Source organism: Syngnathus floridae, chromosome 9 (assembly GCF_059516105.1).
Source record: "Syngnathus floridae isolate MCC-2025c chromosome 9, RoL_Sflo_1.0, whole genome shotgun sequence".
NCBI classification, from domain to species: Eukaryota; Metazoa; Chordata; class Actinopteri; order Syngnathiformes; family Syngnathidae; genus Syngnathus; species Syngnathus floridae.
The window spans coordinates 9,554,637-9,575,787 of NC_142421.1; the positions used below are offsets into that span (position 1 = coordinate 9,554,637).

The 21,151-nt window shown below is 40.7% G+C and overlaps 1 long non-coding RNA gene across 5 annotated transcripts in view; it reads left to right on the plus strand.

The window, feature by feature from the left end:
* LOC148393381 (uncharacterized) overlaps positions 1–21,151 on the plus strand; it is a 146,808-nt gene that overhangs the window by 100,403 nt on the left and 25,254 nt on the right. The window contains exon 8 of one of the 5 annotated variants that reach the window (XR_015860238.1): positions 8,008–8,070. The exons of the other annotated variants lie outside the window; for them this stretch is intronic. This is a non-coding gene — a long non-coding RNA (uncharacterized LOC148393381). Of the gene's footprint in view, positions 1–8,007; positions 8,071–21,151 lie in introns of those variants that run through there. 5 annotated transcript variants of the gene reach the window in all.

The window sequence follows — 21,151 nt, forward strand, 5'->3', positions numbered from 1 at the left end:
TTGTCAAGTGTGTTGGATCTCTGCAAAAATATGCGCTGGTTGCTTTTGACTGTGGCAGCGTGACTGGTCTTGCACATGTGTGTTTTTGTTTTGTTTATAGATTTGTTGTTAAAAGCTGATTATCAAGGGCCAGATGGACCTCAGTGCAATGGCACCCTCCGGCACATGCACACACACACACACACATACACACACACGCACACATACACGCACGCATGCATCTGTATGCTTGGAGAACAAAGAGAGACAAACTGGGTCACCTCTTACTTACGCCAGATTGAATTTTGTGGAGAAAATTTTAATCAAACTATTTACTATTTCCTCGTCATGGTAACCACCATATAATCTATATCCAGCATACATTGAGTATTATGTACTGTATATATGATAAAATCACAGTCTTGCAAGAATGCAGTTAAGTAAACATATTCTATGGGGTTCATTAATATTATTGTTATTACTAGCTCTACTACTGCTACAATATATTCTTTTGGGAGCTCTAATATACAGTAAGTGATAGATGGCTTGATCTCTCTTTACAAAATAATACGTTTTGATTTAGGCACGTGCACAAATAGACCCCCTGTGGTGCTCCAGCACCAGCCCTTTTGCTCCAATGAGAAAAGTGGAGCCCATTTTTTCTCTTGACAAAAAATTACCCTTTCTGTTATGGATTCCCTCCAAAAGGGAAGCTCTATCTTCCATTCAACTCATTTGTAAATAGCTAACAGAAATTATAAAATGAGCTAAATATGTATCTGTGTGCTTGCCTGGTAGATATTGTCAGAGTGCGTTAAATGATAAAAAAAATAGCTCTCACTATTTTTCTACAACACAATAAACAGTAACAAGTAAAAAATAATAATTCCATTCATACATGTCTTGTTGATAATATTAATCAAAACTGGACAGAATTATTTTGCATATACTTGTAGCTTGAAGATGCAGGTCTTGGATTTCATCGCGTTGTTGGATTGTACCTAATTTTCTGGCATTTCTTGTGCAAACAGTGCAGAAATTGAGGGTTTAGTGCAATGGTTGCCAACATGATGCCTGTGGACACCAGGTACACACCAAGAACCTCATGAGGTCCCATAGGTCTCTTCTAAAAATCGCTCACCAGTAATGGATGTTCTAGGAATGTTGTCGAGGTGAACGTTTGAAACGGTAAACAATGTCAGAGATTTACTTAAATGAAGTGCTTATTGATAAACATTTGTTTCCTAATTATATTAAGATATTATTAACTTGACCGGTACCAGTGACCCAAACGCCAAATTTTCCAAATCGGCTATGGTCAATTAACACTCTAAGGATGGAATAATCATATGTAACCTTCAAAAAGTTCAGGGGGGCACCTTCTTCCAGCTGACTCTTTGACCTCTTGTTCCCACCAACAGGATCAAAGTTGAGCTTCATTTTGTCCTTTTTTAATCAAGACTGGCCTCTCAGTGATTAACGTTGGGCAGAACTAGGGTGTTCACACCAATATGTTTCCTCTAGATTAGAACGAAACCTATTCTTTCGACTGAAGGAAAGAAATCAGTCAAAGAACACAGTGAGTTATTTTTCTTCATTCACCCCCGCTCCCAAGTCCTCATTCCGGACAACAATGGGAGGGCCTGCTTATTTTAGAGAATTAAAAGGGAAAACAATTTAACAGTAAAACATGGTTTTAAAAGAACAGCGGAAGTGCCACTTACATGTGACAGCACTGTAAATCAGTCAAGAGTTTTCCTTCTTAGTCACGCACTGTCTGAGGAGAATCCATAAGTATGCGGCATGTTTTCTATTTCTATATATCCGTTACCATGAAAAATTTTGTGTTTTTCACTGAAGCTTGTGCTTAAAGTTTAATCTTGGCTGTGTGAGTGTTTAACCCAACAGCACAGGCTATTGCTTGTTTTCAAGATTTTTTTTAAAGATTGTAATCTGAGCTTGTTAACTAATCTGTGATTTTGGCTTAAACCACAGGAATATGAATGATATTGATGTTGGTGATTTTACAACTTTCAGGCAATCAATCAGTTTGGCCATATTTATTATAAAACTCTAGTTAATATTATTTGGGGTTTGGGGGCTTTAAAAATGAGAATTAAGTGCACAAACGTTTGGGATTTTAATGCAGAGTTCAAATTAGACTGATACTCAAGTATGCATGTAAATAAATGTAAAAAAAAAAAAAAAATGTAGCAGCAAATGATACGTGGTTAGGTGACTTAGCCTAGCCCTCAACTTGCATGTGTGCCAAGAGTGCCATATAGATAAGGAAGGCCAAGAAGAAGTAAGTAGAAAGGTTACAGCGATATATTGACCTGGCTCAAGTCACCTAGAAGTCTGCAAACAAGTCCTAAGCTAACACTACCCTTGTTTGAGTGACCTTAAAGGTCAGTTTGAAGGGGGAAAAATGGTCACACAACTGCTTAATCTGTACAGTTTTTAATGTGGCAAAGACTGACATTACCAAACTCATCAATAAACAAACACAAAATAGGGTGTAATCACATGACATCCAATGCTAGGTCATCACACCGCATCTTCAGGCAGTTGTCTCAGTTGATGTCTACTCTTGTGCAACTTTGCAGAAGACAGTCGATTTTTCTTTTTTTTATCTGTTTTTTTTGGGGGGGATGGCAAGTAAAATGTTTTCAAGTCTAGACATTGTACCAAAATAGACATACTGAATGGATTTAGCTGTGTTGTCAGCTATATCCTGCCCACAGGATCATTGTACTTTCTCATGAGTGAAACAAGGCCTCTTCCGTCCTGTGACTTCACAGTTCAATTGACCTGTCAGACAGACTGGGAATGTTGATACAGCAGTAAGGATGGCTGCGATAAGGCTGCTGTCTAATTTACATTTGAATACCTGCAGGGTACACTGACTCAATACTTGAATGGAAAGGCCACACGAGAAGTTTAAATTGAAGCAAATAAAAGGAGGCTTAAAGAGGAAATAAAGAAATAGACTATTTTAAATTAGTAAGCAATCACTACTACTTTTCAAATCATTCATTTAAATATTGAGACATGCAAGCTGAGAAATATTCTCTTCCACACACCAGTCAAGATATTAGCTATAAACTCCAATGTGCTCCAATTTAAAGATGACAAGAAACCTAATAAAACCCTGTAATGACAAACTTTGTGGTTTTCACTTGCTGCCACTTCCTGCTAGGGACAGGAGGGATATGTGATTGGCAGAGAAATTCACTTCCTGTGGATCTTTTGGATTATTTGTTTTGTCAGTGGCCCACCACAATTAAAAAAAAAAAAAAAAAGCTTTGTTGACCGTCTAGTCTCCGCGCTTCGGCATGCGTAATGTCTGCCTTTCATTCAACTGAGGCAGTTACATGAAAAGCTTTCAGACACCAGCACTGTGCCAGTGATGACATCATCATTTGTTCTCCTTCAAAAGCAGATTATTAAGGAGGGTGATGTGACGAAATCACCTCTGCTTGCTAACGTGTCAACGCCCTATTAATACGTGTCTGAGTGTGTGTGCCATAACTTGTTTTATATTGTGAGTGTTTATGGTCATGTGTTCTGTGTTTGATAGAAAAGTAAAAGTGGAAAAAAAGTAAAGGGATTTTCCTCTGTCCCTATCGCTGGGAAACCTTCATGACCGAAGCCATTATTCCTGAGATGGAATGTTAAATAAAAGACCATGCTGACCTTTTTAACGGCAGATTTTTTTATTTTTATATTCAGAGGAAAAAATAAATAGATAAATGAATAATATCTGTACTTTAGATGGCACCTTTCGTCATGAAATGTGATACTGTTATTATTGTTGACCACATGTTGGCTTAACCTACAGTTGGCACTGATGTTGATTACTTGTATTTTATGTACCGTCGATTTTAAACCTACATTGGCCAAAATTAGCCCACAAGCCCAATTTATATTTCAGCGCTGACTGCAGATAAAGACGAGGGTCTTTGTGTCTATGACAGATGGAATGTAACCAGGGATTAACTGGACTTCAAATGGCCTAATTCAGCTCAATAATGACCATCTATGATTGCAGTTTGTTTGAGACTTGTATTACAAAATATAGTTATGTACGCGCTTGAATCATCCCCTCGTCGAGACTCGTCTATGTGGCTCATGTACCGAAAGCCAAAACATGCATCACACCTATAACGTCTCTCTGAGCAATCAGGGCTTGTCTCTGCGGTGTCCACAGTGGTTAATATTGACGTTAAATCTCCTCCTCCCTAAACATCATGTATGTATTGCAAGGAGCGACATCACGGTTGGAGAAGTCATTTAGGAAAAGAAAGGATGGCGGAGGCATGAGGAGCCGTTTTCCCACCCATTGCATCTCTCCCTTGCATTTCAGTTGAATTCTCCTGTCCTCACGCTGCAGTCTCAAACAGAAGAGGGCTTCAAGGAGAGGCAGCTCCAAGTCAGACAGGGCTGAAAGAAGCGTATTGTGAGGTCACATTCTTTGCAAATGCAAGCAGGAGCCAAGTCAGTAGCTGGCGGAATTACCCCCATGAATCATGCCCATTGTGATGTCTACCCAGGATGAGAACATGGAAAGGAATTAGGTATGGTAGAGCCTTATCAGTTTCCCATTCGGACCCTCGTGTCCACTGGGCGTGAGCAGCCAGGACCTTCAGCAGCTTTGTGGCCCATGTAGAGCCTGAATGTGGAAATCCTCCATTGCCATGTGTTGTTACTTAAGGATGTGATGCAGCCAAGTTACTGCGCACTTTTCCATCCACGCCCGTCCTCCTGTCTGTGCACTTCCTTCCCTCCCATTTACCCGAGATCTTTGTGGTAGGTCTCGGAGTTCAGGCAATATTAGGTTGCACCTCATAAAACATTTCAGACTGTGTGGTGAAAAATAACAAATGGAAACATAGGCAAATGTAGCATTTTGCTTATGGCTTTTTTGAGCTGTTTAAAATGGTTGAGAAGCTATTACACATTCACACCTATGAGGGAGTCTCAAAGTCTCCTTGTTTTTGGAATGTAGGCGTAAACCAGAGTGCCTGGAGAAAACAAAGAGAATATGCTAATCAAACTTCAACTAGATCAAATAGATCTCACGACTCTGAGGCAGATGGACTCACCATGATTGCAAAGTGTGTACATTCCAAGAAAATAAAAAAAGAACTGATGCTTTACTGAACAAGGTCTTAAATAAGGTAAAAATGTGTTGTGCTCTTCAGGAGACTTCATTTTTAGAAAGTTCTACCTCCAGGTGTACAATTTCTTATCACTGGACTAATCAACAAAGGAGCATTATATAATTTAAATAATGTAAAACCTATATGGTACACTGGTATAGATCTGTATTGGTAAGTCCTTCTGCTATTGTTGCTTATGACTTAGACATTCTTGAAAGCTTGCCAATGATCAAGAGATATAATAAGAATACCGTTGAAGCGTCAGGCAGTTCTTTTTTGACTATCGGAGTTCATGCTGTTCAGTTCACAGTTTTACAACTCTGTTCACCTTGACAGATGGATGAGCATAAAAGAATGAAGTCGGCACAATGAGGCAGGAAAGACAACTGGGTGGGAAGTAGCACATCAGCATTTTCTACTTGACAGTGAGATCAAAAGCTGTGTGACTGTTGTAATATTACTTGCGTGTGACATTTACATCAACGCCAGGCAGAACAGGACAGGGTGTGGGTGAAAGTCATCCAGCCTCCTCCGGCCCCTCCTCCCAGGAACTCCCTGCCTGGGAAGGGCAGCCTGGGTGCGGCTGGCATGGAGCTGCGAGGGCCCTCATAAGGGCATGACACAAGCACTGACTGCATACATCCGGGGAGTGAAGTCTTTGTCATAACATAGCTCTCCACAAAACAAAATAAACAGAGAAGAGGAAGAAAGGCAAGGGCGGGAAGCGATAAGACCAGGGAGGAAGCCTCAGAGAGGATAGTGGTAGTTGAGGAATGGAGGTCGCAGCACGAATCGTGACGAAAAGCTCGCCCAGGTTGATAACTATTGAGGAAGCCCCAAGTCCATTGGGCTAAATAGCAACCAGGTGCTGCTGTTGCTGTGGTGGCTTTTTTCACGGAGGTGTAAACGACCCGCTTCTTTTCATGCTCCAACACGGGAGGCCGGGAAGCAGGCCAGACAAGCGCCATGTCTCCTTGGGCTATTCCTCTCTCATTCTCACCTCTATCACCTGAGTTCCATCAGGAGTCTTGATCCTCACTGGAGCAGGCTGATTATTGTTTTGGATTGTCCATTATAGTTTATTTAAATTTAGTTTTTATTCATTTTAGTTATTTTAGTCATTGCGTTTACACTAATACCTTATGTTTTGGTATTTAGTTGTAGGCGTTTGTTTGTTTGTTTGTTTGTTTGTTTGTTTGTTTGTTTGTTTGTTTGTTTGTTTGTTTGTTTGTTTGTTTGTTTGTTTGTTTGTTTGTTTGTTTGTTGTATTTTGTGCAACATAAAAAAAATCGTAAGCATTGTATGGTAAAAATAAATAAATATTTTAAAAAGATGGATAGATGATGGATAGGCTGGCATGACAGGATATTTTTTCTATATAAGATTAATTAGTTTTCATAGGGTTTGTATACATAAAATATAGTTTGATGTATCTTTCGTTTTAAGAAGAAGCACTTTTGATTTGATTTTGTTAACCAAAATGTTATCCTGAAATTTGAGTTTTCGGTATTTGGTTTATTGTCAATGATAATAACCTTGCATCACTCTAAAACACTCTCTGCGTTTGCACCATCTCCTTTACCACCACCAAGTCAAGAAGGGTCCCCATAACCTCATAACACTTCCTTCATTGTTATCTAATGAGAAGTAGGGAAAAAGGATGTTTGGCAGAAACATATGTAGAGGTTTTTCAAAAAAGTCACAGAGGATTTATTTGACAAAACAAAAAAGAATCAGTAGACTCTTTGGTGGTGGGGACGTTACCCCATGTTACCTATTCAATTATCTTGGGCTCTCGTTCATGAGTGAGGGGAGGATGATGTGGAAGCTCAACAGCGGGATTGGTGGTGCAGCACTTGTGATGTGAACTCTGTATCAATCCAGCGTGGTGAAGGAGCTGGGACGAATTGATTTACGGTTTGATTTGTGTTCCTACCTTCATCTATGGTCATGAGCTATGGGTCGAATGCCACCCAGATGCCTCCCCGGTGAGGTGTTCCTCAGACATGATTTTTGAGAATAACCCATATAGCAAAGTGTCTTACTGCTCAGTACGATATAAGATATACACATTTAATTAAATTTCATTTGCACAAAGGAGTCCTATTTTGTATGTATTGAGAAATAATCATTAACAGTGCACTTTCACTCTGTCCTACATATTGACTTTAAATCTTTCCTCTCCTTAGAGAAAAAAAATAAGCAAATGAATCACATTTCACATGGACTCTTTATTTTGAGCACATCCCAAAACCTTGGTACTCAGAGCAGGATTGATGACTGTGTACTCAGGTGAACCCACACAGCGAGGAGGTGCTTAATCTTTGCACTCTTTGTTGCCCCTCATGGCTTCTGTATCACTTTGTGCAAGTCAAAACAAGAATTTCAGTCCAGTAAAGATCCCTAAGAGCCTCCTCTCCTCCTCCCTGCTGAATATTTGCACTCTAAGCTGCAGTTTTGTGTTCTCTATTTGCTCCTTTTGCTTCTGGTTTCATTTCACCTCTGGTATGCCCTCGACTTGGAATACAAGTTGCAGTGAACTTGTTCTTGTGTCGTCCTGTGTCAACTCTTAGAGTGGATGTATGCAAAAACATCCACTCAGTGGCCACACAAACCATTACAGGAAGCGGCATTGGGGATAAACCAGGCGGAAAAGCCACTCATGTTTGAGATGACCGTTCGATGCGGTATGTTGACATGATACGGGTCGGTGTGGTATCGTCACCCGCCTTCATCTGAAAGCATCTTGAGGATTTTAGTCATAAAACACACTGACTAGAGAACAAAGCCAGAGCTCTGATCCTCAAGTTCTGTGATGACTGGTTGTGTGTCATCCAGTAGAGACTGATCACATTTATGTTTGCAGTATTTAGGTCTGTGATCCTCCTGCTCAATACTGCTGCCTGGCTGAGTCTCACATTGTGGGAAGGGAAGAGACTCTGGAATCTTTCCAGCTTCATTATCAGTACCACGCAGGCCTTCCAAGGAGGGTGTATCCAGATTTATGTGCATAGTGACTGAAGTATAGCAGAGGTGGAGAACTCGCAGGTGAAAGTAAATGTGTGAGTGCGTGTGTGTGTGCGTGCATACGTGCGTGGCCACACACAGGGTGTGTTTCTGTATATGCGTTTGTACATGCCACTGATTAAACATTGTATGTTTCTCATTTTAAAGGTATCTATAGTGATGACATTCAAACAAAAATAATTGTATTTGTTAGCTCATTTGGGAGCTGTGGTGACACACAAGCAATAATAATGTGTTTGGCACTGTCACACAAAACAAATCAGAGATCAAAGCTTAGAAAGAATTAAAAGCATTTTTGCAGGATTTAAAATGATTCTTGTTTTGGAGTAGCTCGGAGATATGCCGCCATTAAAAAAAAATAAGACAATTATTTTGAAAGTGTTGTTGCACATAATGTACTGTATATGCAAAGTCTAATGAGCTTGAAAAAAATGTATACGTTTACAAAGAAACTTCTCAGTTTTGATTGATTTTATAGTATGATAAATAGTGTGCAAGTAGTTTGCTCTGGTATAGAACTGTTCTGTAACCTACTGGGATATGTCCAAAAGGTGAGCAAAATCTTAGAAGCACACAGAGGGCGATGTGAATTTATCAAAATTCCACTGCCACCCTTGTGTTTTTTTTCTTCTGTAGATTTTAGACACATTTATTGATTAATCAAATTAAATTGACTTCAATTACAAATATCAACACCAGTTTCAATAACTAATATTGTCTGTACATATCACTAAGTATCATACTGTACAGTTTATTACTACCACTGATGTCATAACATTTATAGCTCTCCTTTTAGAGAACTGTTGGCTTTCCAAACCCCTTTCACTTGTATCAACCAACCTAATTATATTTCATTACAATTAATTTCCACAGTGACACACCCCTTTTCCATGGCAATGGACAACAGAGAAAGCCCCATTTGTTTATTAGATCGTCCGTGGTTTTTCTGCCTGGGTTTGAGCTCATGTTCCGTGGATTTGATGAGCGAACAGCAAAAGTTATTGTGTTTTGGATCAAGTCCATGTTCTGACCCAATCCTTCAGACTCCAGTTCATTCAAATAACATGTTAAAAACATCACACTGTAACTGATGTGGCAAAGCCACTGGAGACCAAAATGAATTTAAAAAAGGTCAGACACTATGTGTTATTTCTGCGTTCAGTGGGTGCATTCCTTTTACTTTCCAAAAAGCTAAATTCCCCAGCCTGGAGCACATAACTGTGATAGGCACTGGAATGCACCCATGCATGAGTACCACATAAGCCATAATCAAAGCCATGTGTTTCATGATGCACTGTATATTTGGAGGAAAATGCAAGGCAACAATTCAAGCTATTCGATTAACACCCCACATCAGTGTCCTGTCTGTGCTCAGCCCTGAGCAATTAAACCACAAGTAATCAGCATACAGTGTTCTTGCAAGTTGTTTCTATTACAGTCACTGATGCATCATCAGGTTTGACTATTCCAAAGGGTTACTACATCATTAGCTGGCAGTCTGGAGTTTTGAAACGAAGAGGTTCTGTTGTCGCTTTGATCTTGGCGCAACACCTGCATCCGAAGTCTCGGAGAAATCCTTTAAAAGTTGTGTTTGTTTGGTTGCCACGGAGACTTGGGCTCTCATCATCCTGCTATCTAGTCTTTGATATTGTTCTGGAAAAGGTCACACTGAAGTATGAGGAAATGCCAAAAGACATAATCGTCATTAAATGATTGGACCAAAAACATGGGCACTGAGTCATTTTGTGTAGACGTTTGCCATGGCTGCGACTTAGGAGGCACCTGTGTTCCATCAGGATGCCATTAAAGTCTAAAATGATCACGTTCAGGATCCTACTCAAACATCCTGCTTCTACCGTGCATGTGTGTGTGTTACCAGGCTATGTTTTGTTTTAATCAGTTTGCCTGTAATCATGATGGGATGAGCGATGCGGGTAAAACAACTTCCTGTTTCTCATTCTCTGTCTTGACCTCCCGGCCCCCCTTCATGGGCTGAGTCATAGCTGGGTAGCGGCCGTGCATGTGTGAAGATGAGGGGAAGTGAGCTCACTGGTGAGGCCTCTTGGGACCAAATCACTGTTTGTTAATTAACCACAGAATGGCTCCTTCCCAGGAGCACTCAACACGTAGTCTGCCAGTTACAGAAAGGCTAAAAAAAAAATGGTCCTATGCAACTGTATTGCCCTGTCACTCTTTAACTGATACGGCAATTATAAAACTTTACAAGACATACAGAGAACAATGTTATCAAAATTGTTAGTTTGGAAGCGTCTCTTTGAAAGAAAATTGTTTAGTTGGCATGCCAGGCCAGTAGTTGGTGATGTGACTCTGTTTAAAACAACAGTAACTAATACCGCCAATGGTAGCCAACGATCTGCCATTTTATTTTCTTGCAAGTTACAGGGAACAGCTATCATGTCAAAGTGGTCTTGGATCATCTGAATAGTGTTTTAGCGCCATCAAATAAACACAGTGTGTAACTTTCTTCATTTGGGTGTATATTCCTAGTTTTAATTTAACATCCGTCCATATCAGTGACTCTCCAACCTGATGGTGGTACTCGGACCAGGCTGCTGCCATTTCTTGTGCAATGTGTTCCATGTGGATAGGTAGAGCCAACATACATTTCCCTGGCATCTGGTTGAATAATGTCCAAGATGCTTCTCTTGAATAACGAAAGGAAGTGATGATCACGATTTGCAACAGTCTGCTTTGATTTGTGGAAATGGAGACCACCAGCTTGCCTTGGCTCATTGCAACGTTTAACTGGCAAAGCGATCTTCTCTGGGGCTCGAAGCAAAATATCTGAAAAGCAGCCAAGCCCACACACACCTGACGATCCCGTGTTCTCTCCAATAAAAAAGCATACACAAGGAGAACACAGATTCAACAGTCAAGACCTTCCACCACTATCTTGAGTGTGAGTTACTGAGCAATCAAAGATATTGGGCCTTACAAGAGATAATAAATACTGAATAAAAGAATCCATCGTGTCAGTAAATGCGGTCAAGACAATTGAATCATCTCTGTAGTGCACAATGACTAAATGTACAGCAAGAATAACCAAAATCTTCCATTTTTGCCTAAGGGATGAACATGTGTTTACTGTTACAGGGAAGGATCACTTTGCTCCTGTGTTCCTCACTGCTGTTCCTCTTGATCTCTAAATTACCTGACATGTTGAAGCAGATGGCCATAACATATTCAGAAGTGCAATGGCAACCTTCTAAATCAAACATTATCTTATTACTCACATTTGAAGGAACAGCAGAAACAGCTCAATTCTTATCCTAAATCACCATACTACCGCAATCCTTAATACTCATGGCATGGACGCTTGTGTTTGTGTTGAGTCACACTTTTGAAGCAAAATGCGACTTTTGATACTTCAAGATCTCAAATGAGGAATTATTTGCAGTTCGTGCTGAGCGCTCGTGATACATATATTGGGCCTGTTTAAGACACCATTATCTGAACAAGAACATTTTAGATAACATTTGAAATAGAGTTCACATTCAGCACTCTTGCAGGATTATTTTCATGTTCATCAATGAACGCTTCACATAAACAACACACTGCTGGTAATCCAATAATCACAAAATAAATATTCCTGAATAAATCTTTGCTGTCATCAGCGGTTCAAACGCAACAAATAAATTTAGAGAGCTATTTGACAACCTCTGACGGGAAGCACATTAAAGCTTTGCATCGCGGCATGTGTCATCTGTTAAAGCAGTTGGCATGGCACCATGTTGATGTAATATGGCAGTCATTATCAAGCCGCAGCCCCCGCCAAGGGAGGAATACCCTCAAATGTCATGTCTGATCAGCTTTGTTGAAAACCACACTGTCTACACAAGCAAATTTGTCACATTTGCAGCATGTAGCGCCACATTGACTCCACAATTTATGCTTTTTTCTATCAGTCCTTAAAATGACAATAATTAATTTAATTGTTTAAACAATCTTGATAATCATGACAGCACAAAAACTTCCACTTTTAGCAGACAGAGATATTTGCCAAAATAAATGCATGTCATACATAGAATTTGTCTTTGACACAGGCGCTCATATACTGTACTGAGTGCAACAGGTCTGAATCATGATTCCAAATCTACATCATAAAAAAAAAAATATATGACATACATCCGCAACTATAAAATGTCATCACACAGATGTTGTATGCAATCCTTCTTTGTAACTCACATTGATCTTTGGAGCGCAGATGGCTTCCTTCCATGTGTGCAGCTGTCAAAACCCTGGCAACCTCAAATATGGGCTCCATTTTCTTTAAGACTACATGACCAGATTTTTACAGGTTTCTAGCAGGATGTTGTCATATAACAAGTAGTATATAGTGTGGTCATTACAATTTTAAACAGTTTTGTGTGTCTAACAAAGCAAGAGTGTCACTGTGGTGTCAAAAGTGCTTCCATTAGATGGCAACCTGTGTATCCACCTGTTGCCATTCACACAACAGAAGAAGTCATGGCTTCCTGCAAGTGTATCAGCATTGTGTTCAGTTAAACCATCTCACATTTCACACTTCAGCCTGTGAGATCCTAACAGCTAGTGACTTATAATTACTGCAAGAAAGCAGAATGCTTGCATATGTGTCTGCATCCTGTAAATTTGTGAAAATATGGCTAATCCCTCATATCCAGAGGGCAGGGATGGGAGCACTCTGAAACATATCCGGAACATAGTACCTTTCTGTTGTGATGGGGCAAGAGATTAAAGTTTCAAGGCCGCAAAACACAAATGTGGTTCACATATGAATTAATGCAAATTGCAACCAGATGAGGCCGATGGCGGGCAAATAAAGAGAGAGAAAATAGATGATGACTGCATGGTCTACTGTAATTAGAAGGAGTGGCCTTGTTGGAAATACCTCACTGAATTGATTAGATTTCGTTTGTCTGTAACAAATACAGTACTTTATGGATACACGCGTTTTCTATTATGCAGCCGAATAAAATCAACAGTCCTGATTCCTTTTTGTCTTGAAGCTAGTCTATTTTAGTAATACGTTATAAATGTAAGCCATTTCTAATGATTACAATATGTATTTGGGAACAAAATGGTCCTTAGTGCAGCTCTTGGAAAATAGACCAGTTTAAACAACAACTAATGCAGAACTTTTTTTTTTTTATGACAAAACACTGTCAGTTACAACAAAACATGACATGAATTGTCTTATAACGGATTTTCTCACAAAGGCAGTGAAAGGGGTGAAGGAGAGCTTTGCCTTGTTTTGCCTTCAAAATAAAAAAATAAACCAAACCACTTCTAAAGGCCCGCTCCCATTTGTACATACAGCTAAGCTTTCCGTCTGCTTTTAATACTGTACCAGAGCAGCTGGCAAGCAACATCACACACCTGGGTAAACACACAGCTCGGCTCTCAATGCGCAATAGCTAAACATTGTATTTAATCTTTATCCTGTTCTGTCTCACAAGACTCATGTTAAACTGCAGCTCAGTCACATGTTCACTGGCACTGTCCTCTCCTACATAGTGCCATGCATTTTGCATTACCTCAAAAGGCTGACGGCTCCTCTGGATAGTAATGGCCCTCAAGCAGAACTCTGTTTGTATCGGTTCTGATGAGGTCAGCCTGTGTTTTCTGCCACCGCCTTGCTGTTCTGCCTCTCCCATCCCCCCATGTACAGTATGCCAACATAGCCAGCAAATTAATACAGGGCTCCAAACCACACACACACATCACGTTTTCAACACGCTCAGGCTGCCAAAAGCAGGAAATAGTCTATTAATGTCCCACCTGAAGAACATTTACGTGGTGTAAGCTTCCCTCACCCATGTCTATAGAGAACATCACCATGGTTCACCAACTTATTTCACATTATTGGAAACGGCTGCTCGTGCGCTGACCTTCCCTCTACTCGTTGGTGACTTAACCCTCGCCTGTAAAACAAAATGAAGGAAAACACCCCAGTTAGAATGGCCTTGTTCAGCAAGGAGCAAAGGCCTGCCTTATTCTTTGGGTCTGTAACATCACGTCAATGATTTCCACTGGTATTGAAAATAATTAAGAGAGTGTTATTTTGGCAAGCAATTTGTACAACAACAGCATTTTGAAGTGGGCATGCGAATGTGTGTTTCAAAGTCGAAAACCACACATACAGTATTCGGCTTAGCTTGCATATAAACAGCCTTTCGTCATTTTTGCCAGTATGCGATAATTGAAGGATTGGCAAAAGTGCTGACACTCTGAAAGAATTTTAAGTACTTGTGTAGAGAAGACTCAGGTAGAAGGACACATTTTCTCAAGTAAAACTGAGAAAAAAAATCAGACTGTGTACAATCTTACTGTCTTGTACTGTATGCTGTACCTGCTTGGATATGTTTATCTAAATTAGAATTTTTGAAAGCTAGAGGGTTGCGGTTTTTGGGCTAGCGCAAGACACAACATATTTACCATGAATCATTCTTGGATGACATCAAACTGTTCTCTTAAATCAGGCCGTAGATGGGAAATATCTTTCTTCTCCGAATCTGTTGAGTCATTGTCGTTAATACTTCCCGGTTCATGCTCCTTCGCGTCACTGCTGTCCTTTTTTTTTTATTATTATTATTTTTATTAGTCTACTTCTCTCTACTTGGATGTTTTTGATGTCGTCCGTTGATTTTGAAAAAGTACCAAGCCTATCTTGCCACATTTAGGAGTAAAAATTACAGGCATCTGTTTTCAAGTGGAAGGTTAAAAATTCAAGGAAGGTACTGTTGGGCAATAGTAACGTGAGGGACTTTGTTAGGGCTGTGCAGGTCTAACTGTTACTTATTTATGCATGCTTGAATGGCATCACACTTTGGCCCAGACCTTGAACCCCGTATCGTCCTGAGCGGCAAAGGCTTGCAGGAGTTAGAGAACCTAGCGTATGTTTTTATCGTCAGGGTTTGTTCAAAGATGCAAAAGGTTCTGCAACCTTGAACAAACCGTCTCAAACCTTCCCCACTCAGTGAGATAGGGGTTTAAAGGAGAAGCGATACACCCCCATGTCTCCCTTAGTAAAAGTTTTACAGTGTCCCACCACGCTGTCCAACACAGCAATGACGCCGTGGTTTAGAAAGTCTCAGCAATTATTGGCCTATTTAAGCTGCTTAAGTGCACTCTAAATAAAGGTTTGGACCACAGTGGATGCCCAAGTTTGCAATGTATAATGACTGTCTGCATCAGCCCACAAGCCAGGTCGCATCTGTCAAGGCTTCAGCACCACTGCAGCTAATGGATCCACACTTTATCCCAGTGAGTCTCCATGTAAAGCAATCCCCATGGCAACCCACCCACCTTTCTCTCTTCCTTCACATGGCCTTGATGAGATCCAGACTTAGCGCTGAAGCATATTAAAGTGGCCCAACAGTGTCAGCAGGAGAGCTAAATGGAAGGTAGTGAAATCTTTTGAACCTCTGTTACATTACAAAAGTTCTAAACATATCCAGCTGAGTCCAAAGTTCAGGGAAGACATAAAAGCCCTTTCCTATGTTACCTTGGAGGATGATAATAGGCAAACAGCACTAAAACTACTAAGACAGTCCACATTCAAAGCCCGAGAGGAAGGACTCCCTGCACCTCTCACCAGCTACTAATGGCCTGTGTGTGTGTGTCACACAAAGCTGATCTGACAGTCGTTAGAGCTCCTCTTTTTTTGCTGCTGGTGATTAAATCCATTAACTATGGGTTAATTAGAATACAAAAGACGTAGTAATTACAGTTTGGTAGGTCACCCTGAAAGCAAAGTGATGGTTGGCTGCTTATAGGCATGACTTCGTGAGCGCCAGACTCCGGAGCAGACTTGTTTTAGAGGAGTCCAACTTACTGCTGACATCGACAATATTTCAGCTTCTGGCTACAGTAGAGAAGAGCGACAATGCCGAGCGAGTGTACACGAGAAAACGGGCTCCTCTGTGGCATTTTAACTGCACACACGATAAATACGAGCTCGCGGTGAGGCCGTGGTGCCCCAGGAATGCTCACATGTGGCCTGGTGGCTTTCACCACCATTGACGAGGGAGTTAGGTGGCTTTTGGTCAGCGGGATTCCTGGTGGATAGCTACATGACGCCGTGGTTGTCCATGCCAGCTTCCTTTCTGGTGCAAGACTCTTGCTGAAGTGTGGTATTTGTTTACTCCGCACGCTCGCAAAGCAACCAATCACACTATTGTTTACGGGCTGACAGATCTCACTAAAGGACAAATATGCACGGAAATAGAAGCATCTGAAACAAACATGGAACAACATGGCAGACGGCAACATTTCTCAGATAAATTATAACTGTGCGAATGTCTTTGCATATTTATTTATATAACAATAAAACAGCCTCCGCAAGGCCAAAGTTAACTCAGATAAAACTATCTTGGCCTACCGAGGAGGATTTGGAAATTAAAAGAAAAAGCATGGAAGTTTAGGAATTTGAGTACAATGCCAAGTAAAATATGAGATAAGCTCAGTGTTCCTTGGCCTACAAGTTCATTAACTTAAATAAACTAAAAGTCATACAGGGCTCGCTTAATGTGCAATAACTGATGCAAATTGCTGCAATCGACAGACCCTTCCATTTATTTAGAGATGCTTTAACGTAACAAGAACTCTCGTCAATCGTTTTGTTACTGGCATGGCCTGGGACAGTTATTTGGTCTGTTATTTTATGCTTGTGGCTACGGGGATGCCAAGCTATGGTGTGCATTTGGTCAGCGAGCCAATCTGAAATAGTGCAATCTATATGATTGGACGACCGTTGTTCGGTTTCGGAATATCGGAGGAAACCGGAAGCACCCGCAGAAAACCCACGGAGGTATGTAGAGAACATTCAAACTCCACAACAGAAGGCCGGAGCCAGAATCCAACCCTGCACCTCTGAACTGTGAGGTGGACGTTCTAACTAGTGCGCCACTGTGTCGCCGCTGAGGAAAACAATAAATCAAGATTCCTGTTTAAAAAAAAAAACATTTCATTTTCTTACTCCCTTGCTGCCAAAGTCACAGGACTGAGAAAATAACTATTTTAAGCTTAACAAGCCAAATAATGCTTTCAGCTCGCTCCCTTATAAGGTTCAGAGTTGACAATACTGACAAAACGTAACAAGCTAAAATAGGACCAAACGTATCCAAGTCAGTCACAAAGGAGTCATAGAATAACATTAGTTGCCTTGTGACACACCTCAGAAGTGACTCAATAAATCTGGGGCTGCACATCCAAATTCGATGCAATTTTCTTGGTTGTTCATATGAACGTTTTGGACAATTCTCTGCTTTTCAAAAGTCTTTAGGGCGAAGGCCTCTTTCAGTTGATGACTATGCACCAGTGAACAAAGCAAGGTCTGCAAAGGTATGCTTGGAAATAAATCAATGCAAAATTCCTCTGATCCAAACCTTGTACAAAAGTCTTACCCAGATGATTTAAAGATTATGTAGCAGTGTTTTTACTTCCTGTTGGTTCTATGGCCAAGTCTCCAATTGTTTTTGTTGTCTAGCTGGCTTACAAAAAAGGAGAAGAATAACACAAACTGTGATTAATGGTGCAATGTTCATAACGTCCATTATTATAATACCGCTCCCATGGGCAGATAAAAATCAAATAACCATGCCAAATTATTGATGTGATCCATTTGTCATAATGGAAGGGTAATGGAGGTTCTCAAAAAATCTTTGGTCCTTAAATGGCTATGCTGAATCAGAAATCGTTAAAGACTGGCATGAATTCACACGCCTCGAACGGAATGTGAAAGCCTTTGACAGTAATTCATAAAACTAACAAAAAACAGTCACCAAAGTGATTCAGCCGAGTCACTTATGTTGTGGTCAAGCTATTAAAATCTCAACCAAACGTCAATAGCTTTACGAAGGAGTGCGTGTAAATCATGAGACCATGAAACAGTTTCCCTTCCTCACATCCGTCATTGGAGACTAATCTGTTGTCTCCCATAACTTCATGGCTGCCAAGGGTCATTCGCCCTAAGGCACCATCACAGACTTTATCCCCTCAGTGGACAGATGTAGTGGCATAAGGGGGCGGTGGGGGCGGCCCGGATGCCCTCTCTCCGCCGCGCTGACCTCTCGCTCTCCTCCAGAGTCTGAGAAAGGGTCTCGAGGTTGAGGGGGGTCCTGGGGACTGGACACATTGCAGAATTAATTAGACACTCGGTTACCACTGAGCCTAATGTTTGGCCTCCCCCTCCTTGAGGTTAACTCCTTCCTGACAGGCAGGGAAAGTAATGGGGCCTCTGTGGCTCATTGGACCGCAGACAACTCTGCTGTGTCCTCTCGCTGATAAACTGCTCCTAAATGCTGCAATGATGCACATTCGGATCACACAAACACACACACACGCAGGGAGGAGATGGGAGGTGTGAGGCGGTGGGTGACAGTCGGGAATACTTCAACCCATCAAAGACTTTTGCGGGTCATTTTATGGAAACAAAGGAATTCTTTTGGCGCATTATTTATCATCGAACAACACGCTAGGAGTGATTGAGGAGGCCAGGCAAAAAGAAAGCGAGCGTGCGCCGACAGGATGTCCCTCTGGGTTGATGGCAGAACAAACGGTAGAGAGTTAGGAGAAGGGAGCCTACCTCTGTCAGATGTAAGGTGGGCTGCTCGCAGATGTGCTTCAGCGCGTGAAAGATTACTTCCCGTAAAATTTGCCAGGTCTGGTTTTCACAGCGCTTTTGGCAACAACTTTAATCAGATGTGTCTCTGCCCATCGCTGAAGTAATCGAACTCATTCGACAGCAGTAATCTGATAGGAGAGGACTTGGAATATTAAGACTCGTGTTTCATTTGATTAATTCATAGCCTACAGGATCTGTCCGATAGAAAGTCAAGCGCAGCATGAGATCATGACCCTGAGTTTCTAAACAATAAACATCTGTAGTGAACCGTGTTGCGCTCTCACCTTTCCTCTCTCATTTCATCCTGCTTCTCTTCCCTACGATAATATATTACAATCCACACATACACCTGGAACTGCCCTCCTGTAAAGGCACCCAACCAGCCATGTACTAAAAATATGTCATGACTTGCATGCTGTTGAAAATAGATTACTTCGGCTTGAGGCACATATCACCATAACACCTGTGTTAAAGCTGAGTCTGACTTCTTGAATGCCTGAAAAAAGAAAATATGAGGGGTCCTTGCGGGCCTTTCCTTTGACAACATTCTGTTATTTAGTCGTCACCGCTGTATAATCATCCTGGCCTCAGTGATTCCATTTCCATTATGGTTTTAATAAAGATAATCACCGTCGTTGAGAGCATAGCCCTGTGTTTTATACTCTAGAATTAGACCTTTCAAAGGAAGGCAAAGTGGCTTTTAACATCCATATACCTTGCTTTATTGTTAAGGAAAGCATATTTAACCATATTTGTTCTTTTGCAGTTGGTCCACACAATGAAGAATCATTTTTGACCTGTCCGAATGAGTGAGCATTTAGATTGGGTTAGGAGCAGTGTCTATGCTGTCAATCATACTGAAACATGCATCAATGAGTTTTCAACTGAAATATGAAAGGAAAGATTTTGTTTTATGTGTGACTGCACCATCACCACAGCTCACTAAGCACTTTCAAGAAGGTATGGGAAAAATATTTTTGTTAGAAACTCGTCATTGAAAATAAAAAATCAACGAATAGCTCTTTTGAAAGACTTTAATCATCTTTATCTACAGCATGTCTTAGATATCGATGCAGGGAGGCGAGTTGAAAGAGTTGGAAGTTTAATACTGAAGACAAGCAATTGTCGCTGTCATGATGAATGACGAATAAAGGCCTTATAACATTTCATCAATAGCATTGAGTACATTTACATTCAGTCAATATTTGAGTTAAGGTCAGAATTCGTATTTCTGAAACAATCGGAATAACCCGTTGACATGCTTCAACAGACAAAGTTACTCTAGACTGAAACGACGACGCATATCGACGTCAAGGCACAAATGGATCTCTTTTCCACTTTTTACTTTGTACCGTCAACAAAACACATTATTATTATTTTCTTGTAGTCTTGTGCTCTTGTACGCTGCTGTGACAAGAAAATTTCCCCACTGTGGGATAAAGAAGGTTCTATCTAATCTGATCTAATCGTCATGTCACTCACCACAGGAATAAAGCAGACTGTTTCGCCCTCACTCCAAAAGTGTGCTTTGCTGCTTGGTCTCAAAGCTCAGCCATGATTGTTTACATCTGCTCGTGTGAGTTGCACGCCAGACATACGGCCTGTCTACATACACAACCTCTTATTGACTGCATGTAAACGTAGTCTGTGTGAAAGTGGCTAATGATGAAGCTGACCAAATGACATGAAAATATAATTTGTCCTACAAGTACGTCTTGGAATGATTTAGTCACACAGTGAAAAAACAACTTGGAATGTGGTTGTGGAAACATGACCGTCAGATAAAGTACAAGCCTAAAAGGTGAAACAGTAAATTCCAGTTTGACAAAGTTCCATTGTGTGTATTACTGAAAAGTGAAAACATCCTTTTCCAGCAGGAAAAGCCTTCCATTCTGTTTTTCGCTCTTACTTCCATGAAAAAAGGTTATCCAGTTCCTTAAAACTGCTTCTGGTAAAATCTTCATTGGAGGGAGTACTTCTTACTTCTGGAACATCTAAACCACACCTGTCAATGTCTTTCCCCACAAAGGAATTTTATCATCTCAAGATTTGGCAAGATGAATTAGTAAGATTGCAAACCTCTACACATGCCAATACAGCTGCTTCGCAATGCATTCAGAATTATTGATATTATTAATGATTTTTTTAACTGTTGGGTTGATCACAAATTAGTAGTAGTTAAGCAAGATGACAAACAAGAACATAATAGTTAAAAGTTATGAAAAATCCAAGCATTGTTTCCGCTGTCAAATGTAGTGCACTGAAACCATGCCAAGTAAACCATCAGTCAATATGATTTCTGTTCAACACTTTAACTACTCGCCATGAAATCAATTTAGCTCCTGAATTTCACGTA